The sequence below is a fragment of the Palaemon carinicauda genome, chromosome 18 (assembly GCF_036898095.1).
Source record: "Palaemon carinicauda isolate YSFRI2023 chromosome 18, ASM3689809v2, whole genome shotgun sequence".
Classification (NCBI taxonomy): domain Eukaryota; kingdom Metazoa; phylum Arthropoda; class Malacostraca; order Decapoda; family Palaemonidae; genus Palaemon; species Palaemon carinicauda.
In genome coordinates this window covers 44,105,703-44,123,202 of record NC_090742.1, presented here as the reverse complement: position 1 = coordinate 44,123,202, position 17,500 = coordinate 44,105,703, and the positions used below count along the sequence as shown (strand labels likewise).

The window sequence follows — 17,500 nt, the reverse complement described above, 5'->3', positions numbered from 1 at the left end:
TTAAATAACGGGTTTTTATTTACTATATTAATGTAAGAAATGAAATATATATATATATATATATATATATATATATATATATATATATATATATATATATATATATATATATATATATATATATATATATATATATGTATATAAATATATACTTTACATACAAATAAATTTTTCCATATACAACATCCATCTATATTTTATGGCTTTCATACTAAATAATAACGATGATGAGAGAGAGAGAGAGAGAGAGAGAGAGAGAGAGAGAGAGAGAGAGAGAGAGAGAGAGAGAGAGAGATTAGCAAACTCTCAGTTAACATTACCTTTGATATAAAAAAACAATTGCATAAGTCCTTCTTTGATCGTCTTTGATGGCAGCTTTTCCGGTCCCATACAGCAGAGGACCCCGACTCCCTACAGGACCTCCACTGTCGTTTTACCTTGTTCGTTCAGAGTTTTTAATATTCATATCGCGTATTGCTCATTTACTCTTAAATCGTCACTGTCGTATGACTGTTGAAACAAGAAAGTCTTCAGTTTCCTCTTGAAAGCCTTAATGTCTTCAATCATTCGAATGTTTCGTAGGAGCTTATTATATAGTCTCAAAGCCGTATATTTAAAGGCCCTAGAGCCTAAAGTAGACACAAATCTAAGTTCCAACAGTTTGAAGCCATTTGTAAATATTCTCGTGTCGACACGATTTGTTGGCTACGCAATATGTAGCAATTCTCTTAAGTATTTTGTACGCCAGGTTCTGATAACTTGGTGGGTTATTGTACATAATTTAAATTCAATTCTCGCTTTAATCGACAGCCAGTGTAAGTTGATTAGTATAGGAGCGATCCTTTCTCTTGGTGGGACACCTTTTATCAGTCACAATTTCCAACAAAGGAAGCAAAAAATATGTCTCAGGGTCATTTGAGTTTCCTTCAATCAATCTCCCTTCGTTCCTTCTTTCCTTCCTATCCCTTCGCGGTGATAAATGAGACCGCATACTCAGTAATTATTGTTTGCGGAGGTGGCGATAAGGACGATTTAAAAGCGGAAATGAAGCAAAGTTTTAAAACTCAATAGTGAAAAAAAGACAGGAGCAGATTCAACTAATTTGGGGTCATTATTTTTTTTTTCTCTTTGATTTCAGAAAGATTGTTTTTCGGAGAGATAATTTCTTTCGGTAAATAAAGGGTTAAAACGAGTTGGTGATTGGGAGAATTTATAAAACGTACGTGTATGTATATATATATATATATATATATATATATATATATATATATATATATATACATATACATATATATATATATACACGTGTATATATATATATATATATATATATATATATATATATATATATATATATATATATATATATATACACGTGTATATATATATATATATATATATATATATATATATATATATATATATATATATATATATATATATACACATGTATATATATATATACATGTATATATACATGTATATATATATATATATATATATATATATATATATATATATATATATATATATATATATATATATATATATATATATATATATATATATATATATGTATATATATATACACACATTCTTCATACTTTACACTTTGCTTTAATGGCCAGCAGAGTAATCATTTATCAAGAATTATAGATATAATTCTATTCCTTCAATACTACTCTATTTGTGAACACCCAACGGAATCAGACAATCAGCTCTCATATCTAAGGTTTTTGTCCTAATCAATAAACTTTTTCTAGCTGCAATAAAACCTAATAGTTTCTTGCTAGAACTATCTTTGCCATTGTTCCTTTCTTCAGTCATCTAACAACCCTTTCCAACCCACATCATTTCCTCTGTAAAGATCAATAGTTATCTTTCGAGGAACTGCCGATGTCGCTCTTCCTACGGCTTTCTATCTCATTTCCTTTCCCATTCCTTTTTTCTTACTTTATATAATCATGCAAGGGTAAAACAAGACCTTAAACTACCCATCCTATGGGCAGTTTCATGTCTTGAATTCTCCGGTAAGTTTAATAAAGTGGGGATATTAACAACAACTCTTTTCATTTTCATGAATAAGAGGAACAAGTTAACTTTCTATTTGTCTTTATTCAAATATGGTACGTGCATCACTTATAAATATTCCATAAGAGAGAGATCAGTCATCAAAACAAGTGACTATCATTGTGAAAGTCCATCCAGCAATAGCTTATTTCATTCAATATGTTTGTTGCCACGATAATTGATGTTTACATATCCTCCATATCTTGAAAAATGAGTGACAAGTACAAATGACTCCAATATCGTTTGAAAATTCCTCAAGTACACCTGCCTGCACTCTTTATTTCTGTCCGTCTTTGATTTGCATACCTGTCTCTGTGCTTCGCAATCCATGCTGCTATATGGCATCATGTCATTAAAAGAAATTTTTATAAGAGTTACGATAAGAGACAGATAATATAGCTATTGTAGCAAAATGATTGTGATGAGCTATTGGAAACGTCTCTACCTAGCGATTGCATAACCCTGGTTGAGTCTTGCTCAAACTCGATAGTATTTTGTAGTAGCTGCAACCTCACCATCCATGCGAGTTAAGGATAGAGGTTTGAGAGAGCTTATGGGTGTACCTCCTGAGTCAACCACAACCATTTCCTGGCCCTCCCTGGTTCTACCTTGAGTGGATAGGGGGCTTGGACGCTGATCATATGTATATATGGTAAGTCTCTGGGGCATTGTCATGTTAACTAAGGCATTGCCATTGCCCCTTGCCTCTGTCATTCATGATCGGCCTTTAAACCTTTCATTTTAATTGTTAATACTTTTCTTATAGTTTCCTTATTTCCTTTCCTCACTGGGCTATTTTCCCCGTTGGAGCCCTCGGGTTTATAGCATTTTGCTTTTCCAACTAGGTTTGTAGCTTAGCAAATAATAATAATAATAATAATAATAATAATAATAATAATAATAATAATAATAAATGTTTATTATAAAAAGCTGGGTCGGCAAGACCAAAAAAAAAAAAAAAAAATAGAACGACTAACCAATTCTTCTTCTTTAGCTTCTGAAACAAGAAATAAAGTCAGGCCACTCAAAACACTGTAGTATTTCCATGTACTTTTGCCTAATGATAAACTGTATTGATCTGATACTACTATACTTCTCTGATCTTGGTTAGCCTATTAATGTAACGACAGTTAGGTATACTAAAAAGTCAATATAAAATATCAGCTTCATACTTCCATTGCCAAAAATAAAACATATTTGGCACCGACAGCCAGTAACCCAAGCCAATGAGGGGCAGGCTAGCCTCATCTTGGTGCCGGTCGCAAGCCCGGGTAAATAGGGAAGGTTGGCGGCAGGAAAGGCATCCGGTCATGAAAAATTAGCAAAAACCAATATGGCCAGTTTACAAGGAGGAAGACTGAAGAGAGTTGAAAATTTTCAAATATTTTGGATCAACAGTTGCTGAGGATGGTGATCTGGGGGCATGAATAAATCACAGATTACAACCAGGATGGAAGAATTGGAAAAAATGTGTGTGGAGTACTATGCGACAGGAAAATAGGGGTTAAGTTGAAAGCTAAAGTGCACAGGACAGTTGTGAGACCGGCAATAATGTATGGAGCGCAGACGTGGGTAATAAAGAAGACAGAACAGAAGAAGCTGGATGTGGCAGAGATGAGAATGTTGATATGGATGTGTGGGGTAACAAGAAGTGATAAGATACGGAATGAGGTAATTAGGGGTACCAGAGGAGTTAGAGAACTATCAGATAAGATCCAAGAAATTAGACTGAGGTGGTATGGTCATGTCATGAGAAGAGATGAACAGTATATTGGGAGGAGAGTGATGGAAATGGAGGTACAGGGAAGGAGAAGGAGAGGAAGACCAAAGCGAAGGTGGACGGACTATATCAAGAATGATTTCTGATCAAAGGGATTAACCGGTGACGAAGTGTGGGACAAAGGTAGATGGAGAACGCTGGCCAGACACATCGACCGCACATAAAAGTGGGGGAAGATGCAAAGAAGAAGAAGAAGAGGACAGACAGCAAGTATTTCCCCAGGACACGAGACTGAAATCATAAGAGTGATAAGCATAAAATGGAGAGCTTTTGGTAAAAAAAAATGAGATTATAAAATGTAAAATGCCACTTTCTCTAGCAAGTAAATTTTTCAATCAGATGGTCCAAAAGACTTAGGACATAAGCTAGTTACAACTTGAAGAGCTATGAAAAGAATAATGATGCTAATAACACTAAGAGAAAGAAAAAGAACAACAAAGATACAAGAGCAAACTAAAGTATAAAATGAAAGAAAAAGAAATAGACGTGGGCAGGACATATAATGATAATGTCAGATAATAGATGGACACCAAGAATGACAGACTGAGTCCCGAGATTGCACAAGTAGCAGGGGAAAATAGAAAAGATAATGGACTGAAGGTATTCTGAATTAATTACTGTGAATAATACACCAAGAAAAAACAAGAAATTTAATAATAAATTCTACAGTTTAATTTATCAATCTGTTGGGAATATCCTTGCTTCCTGGTTTGCAACAGGTAATCCCAAACCATACGCGGTAGAGGGATGGTGCTGGCCCTGCTGCCAACTCACAGTTTCAGAATAAATCAAGAGAATCTGAAATGAGGGAAATCCTAATATTAGAAGGGACTCCTAATCAAATTAACTAAATAAAATTTAATGTAAAACTTAAGAAAAATGAATCAAGTAAAATATATATATAAAGTAAACCTCTAAATGCTCAAGAGCAATGCAAATAAGTGGGCATGTCCATTCAAACATAAGTAAAAACAATGAGGCAACGAAGCACGAGATTGAGAGGCTAAGCAAAACTATCTGGGATGAACAAGTAGTTACTGGGTTAACCCGGCAGACCATAAATATAAAATTATGGCTTGAAAAATATGAATTACTACCTGTTAAATATAAGTAAAAGTAATATGCTAGCTCCAGAAATATTAATGTTGCCTTTAAATAAAGGTCCAAAAGACATAATAGGCTTACTTGGTAAATATAATTACATACATGGGTACCAATCGAATATGATTCTCTTGATAAATTTCATGGGGAAATTCTGTTAAGACATTATTGTTCAACAATAATTACTGAAATTGAAATCGCAAATGACAAGCACCAAACGAAATTTGCAACAAACCTTCAAATTTTCAGCTATCCTTTCCAGGTCCAAATTAAGCCGAATAGTCGTATTAACAACTAGATGGTATCGGTTGGCAAGTTGTTCTTCGTGGAAATGGTGGCGGCCAAAGGGGGATAAAAGGCAGCATTATCCGCCTCCCCACCCTCGGTACATGGGCCAGGTCACAGATACATTTATCTCTTCATAGTTCCTTTAGAATGCACTGCACTTAAGATTTGTATGATCGTAGTACCGATCTCAAAGTCACGCTGTGCTAGGTAGTGGTCACGTCTTCACTGTCTCTCTCCTTCCAAGCTACTACTGCTCCAAAGTATTTTGGGAACGGGGTTGACGCTGGAAGATAACCAAACTAGGCAGTAACTAGTTACAGGATTAACGTAATTAACTACCTTCGTTGCTGTTTGCTTGGTGCTTGGTATAGTTAAGTTAAAAGAAAATCAATTTACCAAACATTTATTTAAATGATGAAGGAAATGCATATATTTACCAAGCAATTACAACAGAAGAACAAAAATACCAAAAAAGCAGGATATAACTTTAATAATTAATGCTTATTTTAGAGTATAAGGAAGCAATAAAAGCAAAATACATGAGAATACGAGACTAACTAATAATATTACGCAAAATAATGAAAATCTCTTATATTAATAAGAAGGAAAAACTAAGGATAAACATAACATTCCAAACACTCCCAGGAAAGGCCATTCAATTTTGTACCAATAAAAAATTGAATGGTAACCAGTTACTAATGCTTATTTCATTAGTAATTTTGCAATAATAAAAGATTTCAAAACAAACCAAAAACAAATGTGTTTATACAAGCAAAAATCAAATCAAACCATCTTTAGCCAGTTTAAGGTTTCTCTCATTTGCCCTAATGGCAGCTTTCCGCCGAGGCCTAACAGCATCTGCCTCTGGTATTTGTGCTTCAGCTGTGTTTTCTTGCAGTGTCCTATTTTGCTCATATTCTCGGATGCTCATCAAAGGAATAAGGCTCTCGACATGCATATCCACACGGGATCTATTACCTTTCATTACTGTTGCCCCTGTAACTTCTTGCAAGTCATTTACTTGCACTTTCAAGACCTTCCCCATAGGGTAATTTGCAGGCTTCTGCATGGCTTCTTTAATCAATACAATATCTCCTACTTGCAATGGTTTGTGGCCAATAGGCATATATCTGGATTTTTCATCTATTGCTTGACTAATAAGTTGAGCAAGAAATTCTGAATTATATAATTCTATTAATTTTAAGCGAGCTTTACGAAGCTTGCTATAATTCTCCCTAATTTGTTCTGTAGAATTAGGATTCCAGGAGGGATCATCCATAGGTATAGGTTGTAAGTTAGGGATTATATTCAAAGATACAAGTTCATAACCCTTAAGTAATATTTCCGGTGTAATTGGGGCAGGTATATCTTCATTCAGGTTGCAGTCTCTGAGAGCTTCTTTAAAAGCCACTGGCCTTCTGTTAACGAGGTGCACAACTTCACTAATTAAAAACTCAAAATCTACAAAACTCAATACCGAATTCTTTATCGCACCATAAATCAGCCTTTTTACAAGTTTAACACAACTCTCAACTAATGAACCAAGTTGTTTACAACCCTTGTAATACTGTTGAAATTCAAGAGCTTTGATATTATTCTCTTGCAGATATTGTCTAGTATTAGGATCACTGAGAAAATCCTTAATGATATTTGTGCCACTTACTATTTGAGTGCCTTTGTCAGAAAAACACTTCTCAGGCATGCCAAACTCATGAATGTGCATTTGGAATGCTCTCAGAAACGTAGGCATTGAAAGATCTAAACAAACCTTTAAATTTATTGCACGGCTCCAAAGGCACGTAATGCAAAGCAACCAAACCTTAACCTTCTTGCCATTCCAAATAATCCAGTATGGTCCCAAATGATCCATAAAACTATATCTATATGGAATATTTGGGGGTTCTAACCGGAAATCTCTATATGGTGACTGATTTAACTTAATGTTTTTCAGATTAAACCTCCTACAATTTATGCATTGCTTAAGAATTTTCTTTACTGTAGAGAAGTAATGTGGTATATAAAATTGTTTCCTTAATTCTGAGAGCAAAGTATAAAACCCTGCATGGGAAGTTTTCCTGTGTGTATCAAGAATGATACATTTGGTAAGCAAACTTGATTTCGACAAGAGAATGGGAACAAATTCATACTTGTTCATATCTTTCCAGCGTGAACACTTACTCTTAACTCTGAGAACATTATCTTTGTCAAGAAATATGTTGAGCTGGCCTATAATATTTGGCATGTCTTTACTAGCAGGATTCTTAGAAGAAAAGTAATCAAACACTTCTGGGAAATGGACTCTCTGATCTTGAGAAATCAAGATAGAATTTGCCTTAGCAAAAAGCTCGTCCTCCTCAAAACAGATTAAATGTGAATACTTAGCTGGATCTCTCTCTCTCAATTTAATCTTACATTTATTGACAAATTTAAGAACCATGTGTTGTACTGCTACAAGTTTATGAAAATCCGAAAACCGATCCATAGGGAAAAGGTGAACAGCCCTTTCGCTACCATGCACTGCAGTTGCAACATAAAGTTCCCTAGAATCATCATTCCTGTTCATCTTAGACCCTGATATCCAAGGGTTTGGGATAACTACCTTAAAGCAATCTCCTGTCACATCTTTACAGAGATGTGGTGGACCAGTCAGAAATGAAGATTTCATCAGCATTTTGTAAGAAGTAGGACGACTAGCACTATCAGCTGGGTTTACAGACCCTCCACAGAAATTGAAAGCAATGGGATGCACTTCACACAACTGGCAGATATTATGTAGTCTATTTATTACAAACGCATTAAGATTCTTCAATTTATCAATCTTATTAACATGGGAATTCAGCCAATTAAGACAGACCAAGCTGTCAGTGTAGAGTTCCAAACCAGTAATATTAATGGGTTTCACACACATAGGCCCAGCAAGTTCTTTGAATGTGTCAATAAGGACTTCCGTGCCAAAGGCTATGGCTTGAAATTCCAAGCAAGGAATAGATTTTGTAGATAGTTGCTTATTGATCAATCTATTCTTTGAAAACAAGAATTTAAGCTCCTTAGTAGTCTCATTCACTATGTATATAACTGTCGCATATATCACACGTGAACTATCAGTAAATGCGACAAGTTTGTAACTACCATCTCTCCTGCCCACATATCGCTTTACTGCAACTTCAGGAGCAGAGTTAACCTGAGTAGCAATATTTCTCCATTCCCGTAATTCCTCTTCAGGCAACCTAGTGTCCCATTCTAAATCCTTCATATACTGCAGTTTCTGCATAAATAGCCTAGCTCTATTCAAGAGTGGCATATTGAAATTAAGAATATCATAATTTGAAGCAATGGACCTCAAGATTTCCCTTTTACTAGAAGCCATTTTATCTAGATTCAGACTTTGGGTAGCAAGAGTATCCTCAGTCCTGTCCCAAATAAGACCAAACAGTTTAACTTTAGTAGGTGTAGATTCTTTGGCATGTTCATCAATCATACTTTGGAGTTTAATCTCATTTGTGACAAATTGTTGCAATGAAAACTTATATGGCTCAAATATGTCCTTTAAATGATTAAATGCCCAATATAAAGTATCAGTACTATTTGTTGTATAGGCACAATTATCCATGTAACAGAGATCATATATACATCTCTTGAGATCCCTAATTTCTTGGGAGTCATCTGTAATATCCAAAATCAAAATTTTGTATAGCCCAAGAAGTAACATTGCTGGACTTGGTTTTAACCCAAAAGGCAATCTAACATGTTTATATGGAACAAGAGAAAGATCTTGCTTAGCAACATTCCTAAACCAATAAAAAAGAAGTTTAACCTGGTCACTCTCTGGCAGTTCAATCTGTAAGAAAGCCTTCTTCAAATCAAAACAAAGAACTTTTTCATCAAACCTTAGCTGCAGAACAGCTGTCGAGACCTTCCTATTTAAGCATGGGCCTGTCAACATTGCTTGGTTATGAGACACAGTCATTGGCTTTTGAGTATCTTTTTCCGAGAGATTTGACAAATATACAATTCTGCATTTTGTCGATTCCTTATCCATTCTGAAAATAGGCATATGGGGTAGGAAACTGAAGTTAGGATTCTCTTTAAGAAACTCTGGTAAGTTGTCAACCCTTTTTATTATCCCCAGGTTTTCTTGTTCCCTGAAGACTTCATCCATCATAGATAGATGTTGTCTATTTCTATACTTTCTTAAATTAGAATTCAAAATTAATTTGGATAGACGTTGGTTATTTCCCAAGAGATGCGACACTTCACTGTTCCAGAGGAGAGGCATAACTAACCTTCCCTCCTCGTTCCGGGAAGTTGACTCCAATACAAAATCAATTAGCTTATCATGGGACTCAATAGAAGTATCATTGTAATTATTGTTATCATAGTTTAATATTCTATGCCTTTCTTGGAAAATAATATTATCCACAGCTTTCTGCAGTTCTGTCTCATTAACATTTCCCTTTTCATCCACAACTGGTATTTCAGGATTACTGTCCAGGGAAATAGGACTCTTAGCAGAATTATTGCCCCAAAGCTTACTTACAACATTACATGACAAAAACTGAGGCCTTATGCAGGGTAAATACTTCAAATTATCTGAGATTGTGTCAACTTGGCCACAAAGCATAATTCCATATGAACTTTCAAGATATACTGAAGGAACAGTGCCACCAAAAATCTTGGTACTTACAGGAATTGCATATTCACAGTCAGTTCCCAGCAATAAATTAATGTTTGCAATTTCATCATCTGTAGCTTTCAAAAATTTGTCGGCAAGAGAATAGCCCCTTTTAGAAAACTCATGAACAATCTTCCCAAGACCTGGAAGGTGGAGTCTAGTTTTAATTTCAGGAATACAAACTGCCTCAACCATGTGACATTCATGCTCAGACATCAACTGAAGTCTAACTATTTTGGTATTGAAGGTTCTAGACTCATTAAACCCTTTCACAACTAAACTAAAATTTGGATTAATCACCTCAAACCCTTGCCTATCAGCTAAATCACTATTAACAAATGTCATCTGCGATCCACTATCCTTTAAGCATCTTACCAGTGAACCATCAGGAAGGGGCGAGCTGAATGTGGGCAAGATAGAACTAGATACAGCAGTCACGTGCAAAGTATTAAGATCAACGCATGCTATACCGTTATGCGACACTGTATTTGGGGTATCAGTTGAAATATCTGATTGCTGAGAATCTCTACTTGGGCACAAAAATGAAAAGTGCCATTTACTACAATGCTTGCATTTGGTATTAAACCTAAATTTACAATCTTTGGTTCTGTGAAAATTTGCACATTTACAGCATGCATGCAAACTTTTAAGCTTCTCTGTCTTCAATTTAGGAGAGGCAAAATTTAGGCATTTATATATTGGATGATCTGAAGACTCCCCGCTCTTACTACAAAGAATGCATGCACGAAATCTACTGGGAACAGATTCATCCAAGGGCTTAACATTTGCTGCAAAACTAGAAATAGCAGCATCACATTCATTGGACTTTCTTTTCCTTTTAAATTTCTCTTGGGCTTCGACATACCGTTCTGTAGCTTCAAATATGTGATCATCAATTTCCTTTAAAGAAGGTTTAGAGTTTCCTGTGATCTGAATTAATTGTGACCTAAAGCTTTCATTTAGAGAGCTCCAATAAAAGAACTGAAGAATGTCATCCACAGAAACTGAAAGATTATTGAAAGTATCTCTGATCATTTTCATCTCTCCAATAAGCTTATATGGGTCATCCTGGTAAGAAAGTCTTAGCTCTGACAACAGTTTAATACTATCATACTTCTGAACAATTACTGACCCAAATGCTTCCATAAGCAGTTTTTTGGCATCCTCATATGTTCGACTCCCTGAACTCAAAGACTGAAGAAGTGTATGAGGCTCCTTCCGAGTCTGTCTTTGAAGGTACAAAAGTTTTGTGTAGGAGTTCAAATTAGCTCTACCAGTTATATCCTCAAAATCTCTAAAGAACTTCTCAATACTCTCTCCCCTAGCATGACTATACACTGGAAGTGGCAACTCTGGAAGCTTGAGCTTGTTACTTACATCATTACCGTCACATACATTTGGAGCACTTTTGAGCAATGAAATGGCACTAGTAATTTTTTCATCATATTCATCACAACTCTTAAGTTCAGCAGCAAGACCACCCTTATCCGACTTCCAAATAAGCTCAGAAATCTGTGTGTTACAGTCATCAAGTTTCTGTCGTAAACTATCCAAAGAGAGAATATTTTCTTTGACCTCACATGAGGTGAAAGACCCACAGTTATCCTGAACATTCTTACACTTTTTGGTTACTTGCGTCCTGTGGTGAGCTCTGACAGATTTTAAATAATCCAAGTCACCCATCATGTGTAAAAATATGAAGTACTACTAAAATGACCGCAATTTCGGCAATTTCGGATAAACAAAGTAATAGGTTTGCAACGCGATGTGCAATATTAAATGTTACAAAATAATAATCAAATCACAAATTTTCTCAAACGAGTAACCTAACAAGAGCAACTTAATATACTCTAGAAATCCAATACACAAGGAAATTTGCCTATCCAGCGAAACAAATATGAAACATGAAGAGTAAATATGACCCTAACCATGACCTTAGGTGAGGAGTTCCACGAAGCAAGGACCCACAGAGTGCCCCACGTTGGGCGCCATATTCTGAATTAATTAATGTGAATAATACACCAAGAAAAAACAAGAAATATAATAATAAATTCTACAGTTTAATTTATCAATCTGTTGGGAATATCCTTGCTTCCTGGTTTGCAACAGGTAATCCCAAACCATACGCGGTAGAGGGATGGTGCTGGCCCTGCTGCCAACTCACAGTTTCAGAATAAATCAAGAGAATCTGAACTGAGGGAAATCCTAATATAAGAAGGGACTCCTAATCAAATTAACTAAATAAAATTTAATGTAAAACTTAAGAAAAATGAATCAAGTAAAATATATATATAAAGTAAACCTCTAAATGCTCAAGAGCAATGCAAATAAGTGGGCATGTCCATTCAAACATAAGTAAAAACAATGAGGCAACGAAGCACGAGATTGAGAGGCTAAGCAAAACTATCTGGGATGAACAAGTAGTTACTGGGTTAACCCGGCAGACCATAAATATAAAATTATGGCTTGAAAAATATGAATTACTACCTGTTAAATATAAGTAAAAGTAATATGCTAGCTCCAGAAATATTAATGTTGCCTTTAAATAAAGGTCCAAAAGACATAATAGGCTTACTTGGTAAATATAATTACATACATGGGTACCAATCGAATATGATTCTCTTGATAAATTTCATGGGGAAATTCTGTTAAGACATTATTGTTCAACAATAATTACTGAAATTGAAATCGCAAATGACAAGCACCAAACGAAATTTGCAACAAACCTTCAAATTTTCAGCTATCCTTTCCAGGTCCAAATTAAGCCGAATAGTCGTATTAACAACTAGATGGTATCGGTTGGCAAGTTGTTCTTCGTGGAAATGGTGGCGGCCAAAGGGGGATAAAAGGCAGCATTATCCGCCTCCCCACCCTCGGTACATGGGCCAGGTCACAGATACATTTATCTCTTCATAGTTCCTTTAGAATGCACTGCACTTAAGATTTGTATGATCGTAGTACCGATCTCAAAGTCACGCTGTGCTAGGTAGTGGTCACGTCTTCACTGTCTCTCTCCTTCCAAGCTACTACTGCTCCAAAGTATTTTGGGAACGGGGTTGACGCTGGAAGATAACCAAACTAGGCAGTAACTAGTTACAGGATTAACGTAATTAACTACCTTCGTTGCTGTTTGCTTGGTGCTTGGTATAGTTAAGTTAAAAGAAAATCAATTTACCAAACATTTATTTAAATGATGAAGGAAATGCAAATATTTACCAAGCAATTACAACAGAAGAACAAAGATACCAAAAAAGCAGGATATAACTTTAATAATTAATGCTTATTTTAGAGTATAAGGAAGCAATAAAAGCAAAATACATGAGAATACGAGACTAACTAATAATATTACGCAAAATAATGAAAATCTCTTATATTAATAAGAAGGAAAAACTAAGGATAAACATAACTTTCCAAACAGAAGGACTGGGAAAATTGGTTGGTAGAAAGTAGTATAGAAAGAGCATAAACAAAGGGGAGTGGAAGGCCATGGCTTAAACCTTTGTCCTACAGTGGACTAGCAACGGCTGATCATTATATATATATATATATATATATATATATATATATATATATATATATATATATATATATATATATATATATATATATATATATATATATATATGTATATATATATATATATTTATATTATATATATATATATATATATATATATATATATATATATATATATATATATATATATATATATATATATTTATATTATATATATATATATATATATATATATATATATATATATATATATATATATATATATATATATATATATATATATATATATATATGCATGAAATTAATACTGCCCAAGAAATAAGTCATCAACAGAATCGAGCTGATTCCCACGCTGTTGTACTTACGCTTGTGTATTGCACATGATAAACGATTAAGAAATGTTTCTAATAAAAGGCTTTTTATGACATTATCCCTAAACTCGTGACTTTCATGCATTGTGCCACAAATAGTTTTTTATTTCAAATTATTTCTGGGTCGAGAATAAAGAAATATTCGGATTTTTTTCAAACAGTCTATACAAGAGTTTATACAAAAAGGAAATAAACTTCAACCACTCGTCCATCGAAGGATATAAGAGTTCTCAATGAACCTACTCTACAATCTTGTAATTAAAATGGTTTTGACACTAATGCTCTTGACTATTATAGATTTACTTTTAAATATTGAATAATAAAGCTTTTTTATCAAGAAAACTTGTAAAAAGCAACTAACTTCATAAGAAGGAAATCTGAAAATAACGATATACCGAGTTTAATAGTCAAACTTATTTTCTTGAAAACCCAGAGTTGACCAGTCTAACTTTTTATTTCGAAAATCCCAAGTTTAACAGTCAAACTTTTTTTTTTTTTTTTTTTTTTTTTTTTTTATAAAAAGGGGAGTGACTCATGACCTCCTGCGACCTCCCTTGGATCCGCTCGTGTTGAAATAAAGGAGCCAAGCACATTGAATTTCTCTTCCACCCAGTCTACGACCCACCACAGTCGACCAGTCATATGGTACACAGTTCAGTAGGATTAAATTGGACCTCCCATATATATATATACATATATATATATATATATATATATATATATATATATATATATATATATATATATATATATATATATATATTACACATATATTACACTAAGCGCCGAGTAATTGTTGTTTATAAAGTTCCCAAAAAGGAAATGGACTTTTACTTATACCTCTAATTGGATTCTGTAATTCAGTATCATATAATATAAACTAATCAGGATGCTAATTATAAAGAAAGTGTTTCCATCCCTTACTCTATCTGGCAATCTATGGAAAAATATACGCACCAATGAAAATATGACAAGGAAATTATCAGGAGGAAATTGCCCAAAAATATGAAATCTGATCCCAAGGATAAATAGCTACTAAACTCTTTGAAGAAAAATTAATACAGGCATTAGATTTTTCTCTTGGAAAATGGGAAAAAATGAAATATAGCTTCTGATTTTTGTACAATTTCCAGTATTCTTATGCTATACATATAAGGCAAAGAGCAGTATACTGAAACTAATAACACACAGACACACGCAATATATATATATATATATATATATATATATATATATATATATATATATATATATATATATATATATATGTATATATATATATATATATATATATATATATATATATATATATATATATATATATATATATATATATATACATATAAATATATATACATATATACATATATATACACTTTCCGGACAGGTAGTCTCCAATGAGAGCAATGGCTGAAAACCAGCAAATTTCTTGAAAAAAATATAAAAAATGAACCATTCAGTGCAATAATTTATATCTATATGGAATATCAATTGATTACATATGCACTAACAAACATCTCATTCAGGTCACAATATTCTCACATGTTTTGTACAAAAATAACCTTGTCTAAACTATACTCCAACTTGAGCAAAACCTGGCGCACATTGTATGTGTGTTCTCAAACACTTCAAACTTTGCCGAAGAAAATGTTTTTTTATTTTTTTTTTGAACAAATGTTGCCAGACATTTACAGTTTAAAAAACGGAGATATTGACGTAAATGGGTGATAATAGGGTTATCACCCCGTAAAATATAATAAAGTATGGTAAAATTATGATCGTCTGTAATTTACTGAAATGCCGTATACTTTTACGGAGAATTTCCGATTAAAATTACGGATTTTTATAACAGTGAAGATATATTGAATATTCCAGTACGTTATTATAAACAACACAACCACCTTTACACCTTCTGCACCGGTAAGTCTATCTCTTGTTATCGTTCCAGCATCGGAACTTTACGAAAAATTATCGTTGAAGAATCGAGGGGAAAAAAGTTGTCAGAAAGTTATAGAAACTTTTCCTGTTCGCTTCAATTAGTACCGAGGAATCTCACTTCAAATTAGGCACATTTTTATATTGCCCAAAATGACAAGAAATTGAACTAGATACGGAAAAATTCAAGTGTACAAGAATAGGGTATAGATTTTTTTCTTGTTTACGTCTGGTTTACATCTAAGGATACCTATTTGTTTATCTTTTTCTCCTTCAGTAAAAAGTCTTTCTACCTTTTCCTTTTTTTTGCTATTATTCGTAACAAGTGACAAATACTATCAAAATACCCAGCAGTTTTCAAATAGAAAAAAAAATGTGTGAAGAGGAAAAATTAAACATGTTAAGGCTATTATACTAATACTATACGAATTGACCGGAGTTAAGAGAAAAATTTCGGTGGGTTAAAAACAGTATGGAAGCAAAATGCGAATTTCATTTACACCTATAATAGCACTGATCGCTAATGTATCTTTAGATGTTGCGAAAGAGGAAATAACACCAAGTTCAATCTACTACTCCAATGCAGTCTGTCTTAAGCACAGTCGTGAATTGAAATATCAAAGAAATGAAAAATTACTAGAAAAATTAGAAATTACTAGTTTAAAGAGGTTACGAACAGTGAAAATCTCTTAATGGATTTATCAATTCTTGTAATGTAAAATGTTACAGTCGAACTAAAGGCAACTCTTGCACTTTTTCTTTGCCAATGAAAGATTGCATCTTTTTTTGCTCACTTTTGGACGTTGCTTTGAAAAGCTTTAAATACGCGTCACATAACTTCTCGCACTTGCATGACCATTAAGTAGAATACCTTAGTTTCATCTTTGTAACCAGAAGCCGTTCCGACAACAAACGAGATGTTTTAGGCAAAATAACTTTTAAACAGCCACCCTCCAGACTTCGGGTTTGTTATGACTGCTCCCTTTGCCTAACTTGTAAAGGTAAAGGAAAAGACGCAAAACAAACTCAAAAGATTGAAGTCTTTCAAAGCTCAGCAAAAGAAAACCAGTTTACCAAGATTTCACTCCTTCAGCGGGTGCCTAACCCGCTTCTTAAATATGTGGAGATCTATTGACTGGGGACCCAGAGCAAATGAAAATATCACCACACCTTTAAAAATCCTTTTACGATGATTCTCTTAAACATCTGGACTTCCAGATTAGGAAAAAAGAAATGATACCAGTTTACTACGAACGGTTACCTACAGCGAAAGAAAGATCAGTATTTGATATCCATAAATAGTTTACCATTCAATTAAAGCAAAGCTTTCTTTGAAATAATTTTCCTACTTCCCACTTCCTTTCAAAAGTTTGATATAATTTAAATTCAGGAATTTTTGTAAGAATTCACAGAACGAATCAACTTCATTTGCATATACCTGTAGTTACCTAGTTATGTGATTCCAATCTTGAAGGGAAAAATATCAGTTGGAAAATAAAAGATGAATTAAATTTATTTAGAAAAAGTATGAACTGATTAAAGAAAAGAGTTCACCCGAAAAAGGGAGTTTTAATTAAACTTTATTGAAGGTAAAAACTGTTTAGAGCAGAAACGACCGGAAAATCAGAAAAAAAAAATATTGAATAGATCTGAAGAAAGCTATTAAAATATGAATTCGCTTTAGTATAAAGAGAAGTTCTTGCAAAATTAACATCTCGCGTTTGATCTCACTTATGGAAATAAACAAACTCCAACATGAAAGAAAAA

The 17,500-nt window shown here is 33.7% G+C and overlaps 1 long non-coding RNA gene across 1 annotated transcript; it reads right to left on the bottom strand.

The window, feature by feature from the left end:
* Positions 1-4,518: 4,518 nt before the first annotated feature.
* On the bottom strand, positions 4,519-13,100 carry LOC137657059 (uncharacterized). The gene is made up of 3 exons (XR_011047092.1): positions 12,638-13,100; positions 5,187-5,549; positions 4,519-4,648 (listed from the first exon to the last, which is right to left on the bottom strand). It is a non-coding gene; the product is annotated as an uncharacterized lncRNA (long non-coding RNA).
* Positions 13,101-17,500: the final 4,400 nt, after the last annotated feature.